Consider the following 11,766-nt stretch of genomic DNA (forward strand, 5'->3'; position numbering starts at 1 on the left):
CTTACATTTGATAGTTTCAAAGAGGCTGGGAGTTCTACAGCTGTGTAGCCAATTCATTGCACTTTTATTTGCAATTTCTAAACATCAGTTTCATAATCATTTTGATATCTGTATCTATTGCTCAGATACCTCAGTGAAAACAGCCATGAGGAGTCACATTTGGATTTTTTTCTAAACACTGTTTTAAGCACTAAAGAGTAATTGTCCCATTTCATTCCTGCAACAAACCCACAGGGAAGGTACTTTATTAGTCCCACTTCACATATGATGAAACTAAGCCAGACATATTAAATAACCTGCCTTGGGTCACCTGGTTCATATCAGAGTTGAGTTGCAGACCCAGAGAATCTGATTCTGATTCAAAATCCTAACAACTTGCAACATAATGCTGGTCACTGAATATTTACTTGGCATTGATCCAAAATGCAAGTGTACATCCTGACTGGTGAGTTTATAATTTAACAGATTTTTTTTTTTTTTTTCCAGGAGGAGACAGATGTACAACTCTGACTTTCAGATATCAACCAATGCTCTATAGGACCTGGGCACTGGGGCTTCTTATAAGAACCTATTTAGCACCTATTAGGGAGTCAGGGCTGTGCTGTGATCCATTTGGAGGACAATTAAAGAAGCATAAAGCAGTATTAAACCAGTACTCTGGATTGGAAGAGGAAGAAATGATTTTACTTGGATCTCATCCATTTTAATTCTTCTATTCAGGTAAGCTAGTCTAGGAAAGGGGGGAATGAATAGGAAGACAGCATAGGGAGGCATGTTATATTGCATGATTCCAAAGGTTGGGGAAGCGTCCTGTCCTCCAAAGATAGATTCTTTACTGACTTGTGGATGATTAATAGCCCACAGTCAGAGACACTCTTGCTTTAAGCTCTCTCGGCTGAAGATTGTGCTGCACATTAAAATGTCATGCCTCTGGGAGCGTTAACACTTTACTGCTAGCTTTCTTTTACTCTTTTCTCTGTAGGTTTTCGTTAGCTTCACTACAGAAAGCAAGTGTGGTAAAGGAAAAGAAGGAAAATCCATGATAGAGAGGAAGGAATGCTTTCACCAAAACTGAGCTGTGTCAAAGGCCAGTTGTACTCACTGGATAGTTTTATGAAAGTACAGATCAGCTATTTCCAAGCTGGTGTAGCTGTGACCCACTGCCTGGGGCATGCCCTGGGGGATGTCAAGGGGTGCATCAAGCATTTCTGTAGGCCTGATAAATAATTTTCAGCCCTATGTGTGGCAGGGAGGGGAAAAAATGGGATGTTACAAGTAGACTAAAGTTTGGGCAGATTACTCTGGGAGAGCAGGAAGAAAGAGACTTAATGGGACTTTTTAGATTAACCGTAACACCCAGACTAGTAAAAAGAAGGGATTAAAGCTTCTATGTCTTGGAATAGAGATTTTCATTTTACCCTGATGCCAAAAACAGGTAGAGGGAAATCCTGCTCGCTATGGTGGAGGACCTTCCCGAGGAGGGAGGAAGGTTGTTGAAGGAGAGGTAGTGGAAAGGGGAGAAATTCTTGGTTAAAAGAGAACAGATTCAAGCAAAATAGATTCAGGCTGGTTCTTGAGAGAGAGAGAGAAGAAATAATACCTGCTAAGGAGTGCTGGACAAAGGACAGAACAGAGATGTTTGCTATTCAGTTTTAAACTGCTTCCTTTGCTGTGGTGTGATTGCACCCTTCTATACCCCGCAGATCTTGAATGAAAGCTGTATGTAGTGTACTGGTGATATTTTAGCAAGTGAAGAGGAGGGCGCGTCCATGCATGTGGTGATGGACTTAGATGGATGGACAGTGGCCGTGAAGGCAAAGTGAGAAGTGGAAAAAGGAGAATAGAGTCGGAAGGAAAAGCATCCTTCTCAGGAAACTTCAGAAACGTGGTGGGAGGGGCTGGACATTCTGCAGACACCTAAGATGAGGACCTGGGGAATTTTCTGGCCAACAAAGGAAAGGATGACCAGGGACTACAAAATATGGAGACACATTCAGGTGACCTGTGTGTATCCTATTTTTCAAATGTATGCAAATACAATTGTGCTTAATTACATATATACACACATATGAAAACATACATGTAAAATGTTATGTATATATAAAAACGTGATAAATATATAACATTACTGAATGCATAGGAGTTTGATCATTAAGTACTTTTTCTGAATCATGGACACCACAATTATGTAGGAGATGGCAACAATTATTAATATTAAAAAGGAAAACACTTGAAAGGGACGAAAGGGAAGGCCTGCAAAATCTCCTTCAGAGTTTCTAATACACCTACAAAAAATCGATCCAGAAGAACTTGATTTAAAATCCATAGGAAGGTATGGTTTTCCCATGCAGAGGGTGGATTCTCCCACACTAACTTGCTATAATCATGTTTTTTCTCTGTACATGTGTTTTGAGAAACATTTCATTTCACTTCCCCACCCCTATGGTGCTCTGGGCCTTGATGTTAACAAAAAATTGTCAGAGACAAGAAAAATGTATTAATCCGCTCCTCTTGCTTTTGATTATTCCCCTTTTAATTTTAATACATGCATTTTCTTTCATAAATTGGGTATTTAACTGTGATTGTCATTTATTAACTTTTTGCCCCAATTACAACTATCCCATCAAGCGCAGGGTCTCTAAGGAAACAGTTGAGGGAGCGCATATATATATATATATATATATATATATATATATATACATATACTGCACACATGTGACGAATTATTCTGCAGGCTGAGAAATTAACTAAAAATGCATAATATGCTCTCAATTTAAACCTGGCAGGGGGTATTGTACTTTCATCCTCAAATTGGAATCATACTTCCTCCAGTGGGGCTTCTCCAGCTTTTAGTGTAGCCTATTAACAAGGAGAACTTGGTTCTTGGTGGTGCAATGACAACACTAGACTGGAGACAGAGCTCCAAGTATTTGAGCCAGGAAGCAGAGGTGATGATCTGCTAATGGGAAAACCTTGGATTTTGCTTTTATCACCAAACAGGCATTCACAGGGCCTTAACAAAACCCACGATCAGTTCTGAATGTCGTTTTCACGATTAACACACTCCCTAAGATCTATAATTATTATTAGACACTTGGAGGGCACATTTCATTTCTCAAGAAGAAATTCCCTTTCTGTATGACTAAAGATATCTGGGACGCATATTATTAAGATATGTATTAAGATGTGTAAGCATATTACTAAGTGCTCTTGATTTTTATACTTTTTATTTCAAGGTGTGATTTTTCTATTTCTGCGAACTGTAACCATTTTATTACTAGAGGGAAAGAGAGAGAGAGAGATACAAGAGAATAGGAAGATAAAGGAATGTGTAATTTATCAGTGGTGGGTCATTTAAGACCTTTTTAAAGTATGTCAATGAACTTTAAAAGTATATTTTTCTTAAGTAGAATCTAAAGCTCCTTGAGGGGGGTTAAACGTTGTTTGTTTCATATTCCTCTATCATAGTAATATCGCAGTAATGCTCCATCTTGGCTGCAGACTAGAAATATATTGAGAACCTTTGATCATCAGTGTTCAGGCCCCACCACAGACCCATTAAGTCAGCATCTCTGGGGTGAGGTGTGGATAGGAGTCAGTTCTGAAAGCTCAGGTGATTCTAACATGCAGGCAGGATGGAGAGATAGCAAATACTAGCTTATTGTCTTACGTAGGACAGGTGTCATTTGCTATTTAATAAGCTACTAAATCATTTTAATCACTACACAGTTCCCATGAAAACAGGGAACAATTCATACATACAGTGCAGCTTTTCGGTAATAAATTATCATTAACCTATTTATTCCATGGTTAATTGGATAAATCTTGTGTTGAAAACAAGCAAACCAAAAAAGAAGAAAAAGCCACTAAATTCTTTGGGTCTCTATTTCATCCTACTTGGGAAAAGCCCTTGAGATAATACAGATTGGAATCATGAGATGCCTATAGCTATATGACATGTTCCTGCACTTTTACTTTAATACATATTTTTTAATGAAAGGGGTACAAAAGGAATAGGGTGTTTCTTTGAATAGGGCATTTCTCAGAGTGGTCAGAATATGATCAAAGAACATTTTGTCATGATCAAAATTATAAAAATATAGTTCAAAGAGATATTAGTTTAAAAACAGTTGAAACCAATTTTTATATATGTCTAAAACTACCTTTGGCACAATAGATGTATTAAAAAAGTGCAAAGCAGCATTCCTACATTTTGTTTGCTTATGGACTCCTAAAGATTGGCCTTAGTTTCCTCACCTGACACATGAAAATATAGAACCACAAGCTTGATTATGAGCAGTAAATAGCATGATGGAAGAAAAACTGATTTGTAGATTGCAGCACAATATTCCAGTCTGTTGTAGTTTTCTTATTATTCACTCTTTTAACCTGAAATTGCATATGCAAATAAATATTATAGGACATGATATAAACATGATCATGAGTTATAGCTTTTATTAAGCAATTACTAAGTACTCAACTTCTTATTTAGTGCTTTATATGATCTCATTAAACCAACACTGCAACCCGGTGAGGAGAGTACCGTTATTGTCTCCAGTTTTCAGGTTTGGAAACTGAGGTTTATCAGTTCCAAGCCTCCCAGCAATTTCAAGTGAAGGTTTCCTTCAAATCTGCAAATACTTAAATTCTTTCTGCAGAGACTGGTCTAAGAATCCATGTTGATTTGCTTCTCTTTATTTTCTCGGATAGTTTGATATCAGATGCCAATTCCATTTACATGTAGATGTGCAGTCAAAACACTGAGAGAAGGAATATGAAACTTCCTTTATCTACCAGAGTGATACGCATCAGGCATGCTGGCTTCTAGCTCAAGGTGAAAATCATTCTGTCCACGGCCTTTCCTTAAACTCCACCAGACTCTTAAAAATGAATTAAATGCCTTCTTTTTATATGTCGATTATGTGATACACGTGTCATTTCAATTTAAAAGATAAACTCTAGATGTAAAGCTTCCTAATTCTCCAAAGGGTTTCAACTCATTTTCTTCTTGTATTTCATTTTTGGTGGAAGTATGATGATGTGGAAAAGGTTTACGTTAGATGTTAGAGTTGTGTGCATTTGTACTATGGAGGAAACTCTCAGGGGAAGGGCAGAGGGGGAAGGAGGAGGTGATCTGAATTGCTGTTCTGACGTATCCACCAGGCGCCCAGACCCATGTTAGAGTAGAGAGTGCATTTTGTCCAGACCCTGCATCGTACCCAGCTCAATAGATAAGCAAACACCTTTGCCACCATGTGCTCTTCCCTTTACAAGGCCATCTTTGCCTTGTCTCTGTCCCCCAGATTCTAATGATCTTAGTGATGCTTTACCATTCTACAAAATTAGCAACCCACTGGCCTGCTTCTCAGGTGCAATGTATGAGAGAATCAACTGTGAAAAGCAAGAGAAATATATTCATTTTGATGCTGACCGGGCCCTTAGTTTTGGTTTCATTTTGGCTTATGTTTTATTTTAGTTACATTACCAAAACTTTTAAGGAATGCAGACTTTTACCTTTTACCTTCCAAACTCAAAGTATCAGTACCAGGAATGGTTTCAGTAGACTTCCACAGTTTGTGGAGGGTATCATGAAAAATAGTTTGCTTAAGTTTGCAAAAGCTTTGAGGACAGGACTGAGATAGAACGATGATATTTGTTCAATCTTTTCCTATATCCTCTGTTGCAACCACACGAGGGCCCAGAAGCAGTATTGCGAACGGTCGACTTATTGGCATCGAGGGCAGCGATATGAAACAGTCAAGGTCTGCTCACTTTCTCCGGCATGAAGTCCAAACAGAGATCTGACTATGTCTGTTTATCCGAAATGTTTTCCTAAGTGATTCATTGCTTTGAGTTTGTAAAGAACTGGGGTTTGGCGTGGAGGGTGTAAGTATTTAGGGGGGATGGAATATCAACCACATGGAAGAAAAGCAGAGAATTTTGCTAAGCACTACAAACCATCACAAGCAATATGAATTTTGTTTCGATTGCACCGTGGGTTCAAGCCTTACAAAATACAAATGTCCTCCGATTAGCTTACCATGTCTGTCTTCTGCACAGCCCCTTGGAGTCTGCTGGCTCTCAGCCCACGGCTTGACATCCCGAGTCTGAGACTTTTCCATCACACCACCTTAGTGCTACTGAGTCTTCTGCTACTGTGTGTTGGTGTCACCACATTTACCACTGAACTCCATTAAAAGTCACTGCATTCGGGTGGAGAAAATGTAGTTTCCAGTTCTGGCCCTATCTTTTCCTTAACTTGACACTTTGGACAAGTACCTTAACTTCTCTGTAGTTTAACAGTCTCACCAGGAACATATAAGGAATAGAGTCTTCTCGCAAGGTGAGGTTCCAAGGAGACCATGTGAAAAGCCCTTTGGAAATGCAAAGTGCTGTCTGTTTGCTCACCACCCTCTTATACCTCCACCGGTCTCCAGCCACTCAGCAGCCTTGGGGGAGCTTGTCTGTGGCAAAGCTAAATACCACATTCTCCACGTGGCCTGACCTCCAGGCAACAATTAAGATTTGTTGAGCTTTTTCATCATATTCTTCTTCTTTTCCAGAATCTTGGATTTCAGCAGAAAATGCCTTCACTAAGACTTTAGCTGACAGGCTGGAAATCCGAGCAGGAAAGATTATGTGAAAAAACCTAATGAAAACATACACATTTCTTCAAGGTGAATTAGAACAATTTATGCTTCCAAAGCTTCTATGGGTTCTTTTCTTTCCTTTATTATCCTTTATCTTTTTTCAAAAAAAAAAGTCTTTAAAATATTTAAAATATTCTCTATATAAGAAATTATAATGAATAAACATATAGAAAATAAAAATATAAACATCCATGAAACCACCATCCAGCTTAATAAAAAGAATGCCACCAGTGTACTGTCACTGGTGTATTAGAAGAGCCACAACCCCCCCCCCCCGCCCCCCATCCCTCCCAGAATGCTTCTTCCTAATCATAGCTACTTGCTTTCCCTCTTAGGGTTAACCACTATCCTAAATGTTCTGGTAATTGCTATCTTGGTCTGCTTTATAGTTTTACTACCCAACTATGCATCTCCAAAATAAATAATTTAGTGCTGACAATTCTTTTCAGGATTTTCTATAAAGGGAATCATAGCATGTATACATTCCTCTTGTCTTTTTTTTTTTTTTTTTTTTTGATTCAACATTATGTTTTAAAAAGTCATTCAGATTTATTCCTCCCTTTCCTGTTAGGTATGAGCAAGGGGAGGCAAGGCGAGGAGTGTGGATGCCACATTTCACGTTTTCTTTGTGCTGACAGTGCTACTGCAAAGATCATCAATGTTCCTAAAACCCAAAGGACTTTCTGTAAGAAGTGAGGAAAACATCAGCCTCACAAAGTGACCTAGTATGGGAAGGGCAAGGATTCACTGTATGCCCAGGGAAGGAGGCGCTGTGATCGGAAGCAGTGTGGCCAGGAGGAGCCAATTTTCCTGAAGAAGGCTGAAACCACAAAGAAGATTGTGCTGAGGCTTGAGTGTGTTGAACCTACCTTCGGGCCCAAGAGGATGCCGGCCGTTAAGAGATGTAAGCATTTTGAACTGGGAGGTTATAAAAAGAAAAAGGATCAAGTGATCCAGTTCTAAGCTTTGGGATTCTTCTGTTCTGCTTTTGAGAGGAAGATGTTGACACTGTAGAAACATTATGTGTATGAAAATAAATACAGTGATATTTTTACTCAAAAAAAAAAAGTCATTCAGTTAGTTGCAGGTAGCTGTGGTTTATCAATGAACATCCGCTGTTGAATAACATTCCACTTCTAAGTATACTGTACATTTCATGTATCGATATGCTGTTGATGGACATTTGGATTCTTTCCAGTTTGTGCCTACTAGGAACAATGATGTTTCTAGAAGTTCCTGCACTTGTCTTCATGTGCAACAGTCTGTCTCCTCTGCAGTGGCCATGCTCAGTGAAAGGTTGTGCACATCTTCAGCTTTACAAGATAAAGTCATACTATCTTCCAAAATAATAGTACTAATTGGCAATCTTACCAACTTTTGTCTTTTCTCTACATACGATTACTTGGACTTTTGCTTTTTTTTTTAATGCTTATTTAATTATTTTGAGAGAGAGAGAGAGAGAGGAAGAGAGAGAAAGAGTCCCAAGCAGGCCCGCACTGCCAGCACAGAGCGTGATGTGGGTCTTGAACTCACAAACCCTGAAATCGTGACCTGAGCTGAAATCAAGAATTAGATGCTTAACTGACTGAACCACCAGGCACCCCTGGACTTTTGCTTTTACCTTAGTCTAGACTTAGAAACCATTCCTGACTATGATATCAGTGCCTTGTTTCTCTGACCTGGCTTTGGGGTATGGTCTAAATTAAATATTGTTGGTGATCTGGATGGGTTTATGGGATTGGTCAATGCCTTACTTTCCTAGGGCCACCATAACACATTACTACAGACTGGGTGGCTGAGAACATCAGTAATTTATTCTCTCACGGTCCTGGAGGTTATAAGTCCCAAACCAATGTGTCAGCAGGGCCATGCTCTGAAGACTCTAGGGGCTGATTTTTTCCTTGCTTCCTCCTAGTCTGCTGCTGTCTCCTGGCAGTCCTCAGGTGGCCATGGCTTGTAGTGCCACCATTCCAGTCTCTGCCCTTCTCTTCACATGGCTCCTTTTCTGTTTCCTCTCCTCTTATAAAGGTACCAGTCATTGGGGCACCTGGGTGGCTCAGTCAGTTAAACATCCGACTCTTGATTTAGGCTCAGATGACAATCTCACTGTTCATGAGTTTGAGCCCTGCATCAGACTCTGCACTGTAAGTTGCAGACCCTGCTCAGGATTCTCTCTCTCTCTGCTCCTCCTTGCTCACACACTAGGTCTCTCTTTCTCTTTCTTTCTCTCTCAAAATAAGTAAATAGATTAAAAAAAACTTTAAAAAATTCTATCTTATAAAAAATAAATAAAGATACCAGTCATTGTATACAAGGCTCTCTCTAAATCTAGGATGATTTTGTCTCAAGATCCTTAACTAATTACATCTGCAAAAACCCAATTTCCACATAAAGTCACATTCCCAGATACCGGGGATAAGGACTTCAACATATCTTTTTGGAGGACACAGTTCAAACCACTATGGCCCGTACTGAGGGAGGGGAAGAAGAGGAGGGAGAAATTATCAGTTTATGAAACAATTACCATACATACTATATAATTTTTGATGGCTTAAGATGTTAACATTTCCCACAGGAGAATGGTTAAAGGTTGCCCACTCAAAACAACATACCTGCTTTAAAACAAATCATCCTTTGATCCTATTAGGTTTCTTAACAGACAAGCAAATAGTTGCGAGAAACAGGTCTGGGTCCTGCGGAGCCCTACCTATGACACGTGAGCCCCATCTTTGCACCTGAGTCTTTATTGAACCTCATGATCCAGACAACAGAGGGAGAATTCAGAAGTGGTCGAGAAAGGAGCCATTTTCCCAAAAGACACTGATTTTGTATGAGTTGAATTCCTAGTTTTTAGGAATTCAAAACTCATCTTATCTACATAAGATTTTCCTTTCACTAAAAGTCTTGGTCTGCAATCATTTATGATTTGGCAGGGCTAATCTTACTGTCAGAGAAAAGGGCATCTCATGGTTTTAAGAGCTGAGCCAAAACCTCCACTCACCAAAGCCAACCGTGGCCTTGAACCCAACTGTGCCCTTCTGCAGTCACAATGCAATATTATTACATCACAGTAAAGAGTTCTCAACTGTGGGTTCCACTAATGAGCATGAGAGCACCCTGTTGAAATTCAAAGGTGTAGGGAAGCCTGGGTGGCTCAGTTGGTTAAGCATCCAACTTCAGCTCAGGTCATGATCTCATGGTTTGTGGGTTCGAGCCCTGTGTCAGGCTCTGCGCTGGCAGCTCAGAGCCTGGAGCCTGCTTCGGATTCTGTGTCTCCCTATCTCTGCTCCTCCCCTGACTCAAAAATAAATTAACATTAAAAAATTAGAAAAAAAAAAGAAATTCAAAAGTCTCAAATGCAGGGAGTGAAAAAGGCATTAAACAATTTTCAGACATCACTCCTTGAAACATTAGGTTAGCAGATAATATCTAAAATTTACTTGGCAGTGTTCTAAGGTATTAACCTCAGACCCCATCACTTTATTGGGGATAGGGAGCATAGGGAGGAGTTAAGAAAGAATTGGATCAAAGGATACAACTTGATCAGATAACATTTTTCATTAGGGACACCAGAACCTTTGAAGACATCAGAGTCAGAGCTGGTAAGTTGCCATCTCTTACAATTAGATCCTAGGGTATCATTCTTTCCTGTGCCTTTCTTCCTGATATTCACTAGCTAGCTCTAAATCTTGGCTCCCATCCCTTATTCCAACTCTAGTGTCTTTTTCTCTAAATCCTCGGTGACTCTCTCCCAAACAACAGGTAAATGACTGAAAAACAACAAAATTGTGTTGCAGTATAATCTGTGGACAATAAACTACATACATTTAATAATTACAATTACTTGTGTTTGGGTATCCATAGACATCCAAGAAGTATCACTACTGTTGAGACATGGAACATTTCTGTCACCCCTCTGCCCCTAAATTTCATTTCAACCCTTTAAAAATCCATTCTACCCCCTACTTTGTCACCAGGCAACCACTGGTCCAATTTCTATCATTATAAATTAGTTTGCGTTTTCTCAATTTTATACAAATAAAAAATGAGGTACTCTTTTGTTTCTTTCAATCGACATAATAATTCTGGGATTCATCTATTTTGTTGGATAAATCAGTAGTTCAATCTTTTCTATTGCTGAGCCATATTTCTCTGTATGGGCATATCACTGTATCTATTTGATGGACATTTTGGACCCCCACCCCATCCCCCCTCCCACGCAGTGTTTTGCTATCATGTAAAATGCTGCTATGAACATTTGTGTACAAGTTTTGGGTGAATATATGTTTTTCTTGGAGTAGAATAGCTGGATTTTAGAGTAGGTATATATTTAATTTTATAAGAAGTTGCTAAACATCTTTCCAAGTTGATTTTATCATTTTATATTCCCAATAAAACAGCATGAAAATTCCAGTTGCTTAATATTCTACATGCTACATTTGATTTTTCTAGTCCTTTTAATTTTGGCTATTTCAGTGGATATGTAATGTGTATCTCATTATGATTTTAATTTTTGTTTCCCTAATGACTTAAGATGTTGAACGCTTTTCATATACTTTACCGGCTGTCATATGTTCTTTTCTGAAGTTTTTCTTCAAATCTTTTGGTCAATTATTAAGCAGGTTGCTTGTCTTGTTATTGACTTGTTACGTCTTTATGTGTTTTAAATCTACATATTAGAAATATGTTCTTCCATTTTGTGGCTTGCTTTTTGTTTTCATAGTGATGTCTTTCAAAGAGCAAACTTTTTGTTTTTAATTTTGTTTTAATGTTTATTTACTTTTTAAAGAAAGAGAGAGACAGAGGTGTGAGCAGGGGAGGGGCAGAGAGAGGGAGACACAGAATCTGAAGCAGGCTCCAGGCTCTGAGCTGTCAGCACAGAGCCTGACACGGGGCTCGAAGTCACAGACCGTGGGATCATGACCTGAGTCGAAGTCGGACGTTTAACAGACTGAGCCACCCAGGTGCCCCAAAGAGTGAACGTTTTTAATTTGATAAAATAAAATTTATGAATTTTTAAAATTTATGGTTTGTGCTTTCTGTGTTCTGTCTAAAAACATTTGCCTATCTCAGGGTACAAAGACTTCAAAGATTTTTATTCTGATGTGGTTTTTTT

At 39.0% G+C, this 11,766-nt stretch overlaps 1 pseudogene; it reads left to right on the plus strand.

Annotated features, from left to right (window-relative positions):
- The first annotated feature begins 504 nt into the window (after positions 1-504).
- LOC109270893 (60S ribosomal protein L36a-like) lies at positions 505-8,105 on the plus strand (annotated as a pseudogene).
- The last annotated feature ends 3,661 nt before the right edge of the window (positions 8,106-11,766 follow it).

Source organism: Panthera pardus, unplaced genomic scaffold (genome assembly GCF_024362965.1).
Source record: "Panthera pardus isolate Hobbes unplaced genomic scaffold, ASM2436296v1 HiC_scaffold_10, whole genome shotgun sequence".
Lineage (NCBI taxonomy): Eukaryota > Metazoa > Chordata > Mammalia > Carnivora > Felidae > Panthera > Panthera pardus.